We start from the raw sequence: 5,097 nt of genomic DNA, 5'->3' as shown, positions 1-5,097 counted from the left end.
GAATCTTAGCTGGACCAGCCATATAAATAGAGTGGCCACAAGAGCAGGTCAGAGGCTGGTAATTTTGTGGCGAATAACTCACTCTGTGGATCCCAAAATCCTGTCCATTATCTCCATCTGAAACTTGATCCACCCCTCTCAGCTCCTTTAAATTTCTTTCTCTACCACCCCTCCAGGCCCCACCTCAAGCTTTTAATTGAGATATAATGCTTGCTATTCTCCTTTATCCTCTGCACTGAACAAATCTTTTCTGTGTATGTTCAAGAAATAACTTGCTCCTCAGTAATGAACAACCGTACTTTCAAACTCTGATCTCTCAAGCCTTTGACTTCTATTCACCGTGATGCATCTGCAGCTCTTAATCTAGCCAACCCCTCCTTCACCTCTACCTTGGATGTCCTTGCCTACAGTAAAACTTGCACTGTCTCCTGCTTTGGTTAATCTGCCTAGTAGGGCCTTTATCTTTGCTCCCTCGAGTTCAAGGGGCACAGGTTTAAAGCATCTCTGATGCACAACATTGCTTGGATTAGCCATCCATCAGATCTGGTTGGATCACATAAATCATTACTGCGCTCTTTCCCCATCTGCCAAAAATATTCACAATGCAGGATTATCCTGGTAAAAAAAGATAATGTTTGATTCTTTTCTCCACTGCCAACCATTCCCTTAGAGCACGTTCCGCTGCTCTCTGTTACTATATGCAAGGAGTTCATGGATTTGTTTGTCAGTAAATTGAGGTTGTATGTTCATTTGCTTCTGCCCTCGCCTTCTCCTTGCTCATCAAGCGAAACTTCCCCGAATGTCCTTCATTCCCATGTTAAACCTGTGTCTTTCCCGAAGTTGAGAGTGAAGGTCAGCATGTAGAAAATGAATTAAAAGGTCTGTAGCTATTGAATAATAAGTGAAACTTTATAATGTGAAAATAAGAAAACTGCTGGTTGGTGATGTGACCAGAGAGTGACTCCAACGTGAAGCTTTCTTTCACAATTGCATCTGTTGTCTGTAAGTATCATTTCCTCCAACAAATCTGTAAGTGTTGATGCTGGAATCTTTAGGACTTTCATTTCTTATTCACAGACAAGACTGCTGGCTATGTTTATCCTAACGATTGTCAATCCTGGCAATTCCCTATCTTCAGAAAAATAAGTCCTGACCGAAATTCTCCGGCAGTTGGGATTCTCTGCTCCCGCCAGCAGCGCACCCCTTACCACGGGTTTCCCAATGGCATGGGGTGGCATCAATGGGAAATCCAATTGACAAGCGGCAGGAGTAGAGATTTCTGCTGCCAGCGAATGTTGTGCTGCCTGGAAACACGTGACTGGGGGACCGGAGAATCCAGCGCACTTTATTTCTCTGTCCAGGCAAACTACTGCTTCATTTCCAACCTCTGTTTCTTTTGTTACGAACCCTGATGATGTTAAATGTGAAGGTATCCCAAAACCCAGAAGGATAAGTTGGAACACCGGTTCAGAGTGGTGTATGTGATTTTTTGGTATAATGTGAGGAACAATGTACAACCCAGTGAGGAACAGTCCAGTCATTGTGTGAACAATTAATAAAGAATATTTAGTAACTTGAAAGACAAAAACACACACAACAAGAAGGACTATAATACGCTATGACATTCAAGTATACTGATGACAAAACACACATGATTTTAGATGAAACTATCCCTTGGTCCTCAACTATTTAAGTTACCTGGACTCTGAGACATCCCTTTTCCCCAAAACATCCAATTTTAAGTAACTTTGAACCATATCCAGCAAATAATTGTCACAAGCAGGTTAAGGTGGCCACCTCTGGGAAATAGAGTTCAGGTTCAGCAAAGGTGACAATGGCTGCTTCTTTCGGGAGACTGTATCTGTAACTTGATGCAGTTCTGATGTAAGCTGCCTCTGCCCTTTTCCCCTCAGTTAGTGTCTTTCCCTTCGACGTTAATCACCCTGCGGAGTTGGCTTTTGGCGGGTACATGTCCATTTCTTTTTCTCTCCACTTTGAAGTTACCACCTCGACAGCCCCATTGTTTTCTCTCGTCTCATACGTAAAATAGTTGTTTTCCACTGGTAAGTGAATTTACATCTCATTATTTCTCCAGACATCTGCTTCTAATCAACTCCCTGTTTTATTTGTTTCTTAATCTTAATTTCCCCCAATTCTTAACACTTTGTCAAAGTCCTTGAATATGTGGTCCGGGATTCTCCGAAATCCTGGCCAAGTGGTGACGGCGGCGTAAACACCGGAGCTGGCATCAACGAGCCTCGCCCGCATCAACGGGCCTCCTGGTTCAGCAATTCTCCGTTTTTTAGGGGGCTAGCATGGCGTCAGTGATGTGCGCTGCTCCGGCACCGAAAAGCAGCCCTGTACGGCCGGCGAGGGTCCGCGCATGTGCGCCACGGCCAGCGAGGGTCCGCGCATGCGCGCAACGGCCATCTCCGTGCCAGTGCATGCACGTGGTTGCCGGCACGGCGCATCATGTCAGGGACTGAACAGCGGGCCCGCACGAAAGGAAGTAGGCCCCCTCCAGACCGCGGCTGCCTGCCGATCGGAAGCCCCCGATCGCAGGCCTAGATCCCGTGGTGGCCCCTCCCCCCGAGTCAGATCCCCCCCGCCCCTCCCCACCAGGATGTCCACAGCAGCCGCGGGTCCGAGCTCCTGCCAGGTGGTATCAGGTTTGAACCACGCCGGCGGAACGCGGCGTGAGTTCGGCCCATCGCCCGCGGAGAATTGCCGCGGGGGCCTATTTCAGTGGCCCCCGACCGGCGTCGCGAGTGCACGGGCGCGATTGGCGCTGATTCTCTGGCTGCCGGAGAATCGGCGGCATGTCTTTGGAGCGGCGTGGCGGGAATCTCGCGCGCCCCCGCCGATTCACCGACCCGGTGCAGGCTCAGAGAATCCTAGCCATTGTGCCTCTCAAATCCGGGCCCATCTTCGCACATCGCCAGTCAGGGTTCTGACACTGCCACAGCACAGGAGTGATGCTAGTCACAGATGGCACACTGTGTGACTGTGACCATGGTACACTGTCCCTTCTCATAGCTCTCAACCTCCAAACAGTCGAGATGGTCAACCACACCACCCTTCTCCAATGCCTCTCCCCTGTTCTCTAAGTTAGTGGGATCACTGGAGTCACCCAAGGATCTATCCTTGCCTGCAGTCTCTCCCTCATCTGCAATCTGTCACTTAGCTACATTATTTAAGGAGATTGAAGCAGATTTCACATGCACACTGATGAAATCCAACTTTACCATGCTACCAACTTTCCATCATCCAATATCTCAGTATTAATATTCACTACTATCATCAGCCCGGCTAGCTCAGTCGGTAGAGCATGGGACTCTTAATCCCAGGGTCATGAGTTCGAGAACCACGTTGGGCGCTTCCATATTGTTATCTGAGAATGTTGAGCTGAACGAACTGTTTGGGGCAGCACGGTAGCATTGTGGATAGCACAATTGCTTCACAGCTCCAGGGTCCCAGGTTCGATTCCGGCTTGGGTCACTGTCTGTGTGGAGTCTGCACATCCTGTGTGTGCGTGGGTTTCCTCCGGGTGCTCCGGTTTCCTCCCACAGTCCAAAGATGTGCAGGTTAGGTGGATTGGCCATGATAAAATTGCCCTTAGTGTCCAAAATTGCCCTTAGTGTTGGGTGGGGTTACTGGGTTACTGGGTTATGTGGATAGGGGGGAGGTGTTGCCCTTGGGGAGGGTGCTCTTTCCAAGAGCTGGTGCAGACTCGATGGGCCGAATGGCCTCCTTCTGCACTGTAAATTCTATGATCTATGATCTACTAGAGTACCAGCAATTTCTTCCATTTGAACATTGGGAAGACCAAAGCCAGTGTCAGGTTGAAGTACACTGTTCTTTTGGACCTTCTTTTGCCCTGATTTGAGTTTCCTAGATCTTACTATAATTGCAAAAAAAAACTTGCATTGATATAGCATATTTTATATGGTATCATTGGAGCATTATCAGACAAAAATTGACACCGAGACACATAAGCAGATATTAGAACAGTGAGCAAAAGCTTCATCAAAGAAGCAGGTTTTAAGAAGCATCTTAAATGAGGAAAGAGAGGTGGAGACGTATATGGTCTTCGAAATTCCAGAGCTTAGGGCCTGGACAACTGAGGGCACAGCTGTCAAGGATGGACCAAAGGAAACTGAGGATGCACAAGAGACCAGAATCTGGGAGATGCAAAAGCTTGTGAAAGGTTATAGAATGGGGAAGAGGTTATGAAGTAATAGGGAGGAGTGAGGCCATGGAGTGGTTTGACCGTAAAGATGAGAGTTTTAAATCTGAGGTATTGCTGGACAGGCAGCCAGTGCAGGTCAGCAAGTACAGGTTTAATGGTTCAATGGCTCTGATAAATCGTCCACACAGATTCGAAACATTAACTCTGTTTCTCTCTCCACAGATGCTGCCAGACCTGCTTTCCAGCATTTTCTGTTTTTACTTCAGGTTTCCAGCATCTGCAGCTCTTTGTTTTTCTCATAATGGTTTAACCGGACAAAGGGTGTGATCCAAAGGCCATGCTTCGCCCAAAAATGAGCTCGCCGTAGCACAGCGTGGCCATTGAAAGATGGGAGAATCTGTCCGGGGATCTATCCGCTCGCAACGGGATTCAACGCGGGGGTGGGGACTGGGGACCCTCTCATATTGCGTTTGGGCTGGTGGGGGAGAGGTTGGGGATTGTTTCAGGGGCCTCAGGGATCGGGACGGTCCGATCTCTCTCTGATGGGGAGTTCTGGCGAGTGGAGCTCCCCACTGGACTGTGTGTTGCCGCAACTGCACGTTCCCCATTCAGATCCCTTATTCAACGTGAGTCGTGTTGAATACCCAATAGTTTCTCGGCCCTGCGAGTGCTGGGAAACATGCGGCTAACCACGTTCGCTGGGGGACTTTGTTCCCTTTTGGGAGAATTATGTCCTCGGTGTGAGTTAGGATACAGGAAGCAGAACTTTGGATGAGTTGAAGTTTATGGAGGGTAGAAGATTGGTGGCTGGCCAGGAGAGGATTGGAAATGGTGAGACGGAAGGCAATGAAAGGATAAGACTACCTACATGTATTATCATGACATTGTCTATTTCTGTCTCTATTTCT

The 5,097-nt window shown here is 48.2% G+C and overlaps 1 non-coding gene across 1 annotated transcript; it reads left to right on the top strand.

Annotated features, from left to right (window-relative positions):
- The first annotated feature begins 3,303 nt into the window (after positions 1-3,303).
- On the top strand, positions 3,304-3,376 carry trnak-cuu (transfer RNA lysine (anticodon CUU)). Its single transcript has one exon. It is a non-coding gene; the product is annotated as a tRNA-Lys (tRNA).
- Positions 3,377-5,097: the final 1,721 nt, after the last annotated feature.

This window comes from Scyliorhinus torazame, chromosome 13, assembly GCF_047496885.1.
Source record: "Scyliorhinus torazame isolate Kashiwa2021f chromosome 13, sScyTor2.1, whole genome shotgun sequence".
NCBI classification, from domain to species: Eukaryota; Metazoa; Chordata; class Chondrichthyes; order Carcharhiniformes; family Scyliorhinidae; genus Scyliorhinus; species Scyliorhinus torazame.
The sequence above is the reverse complement of the archived record's forward strand: the minus strand, read 5'-3'. Positions and strand labels throughout refer to the sequence as shown.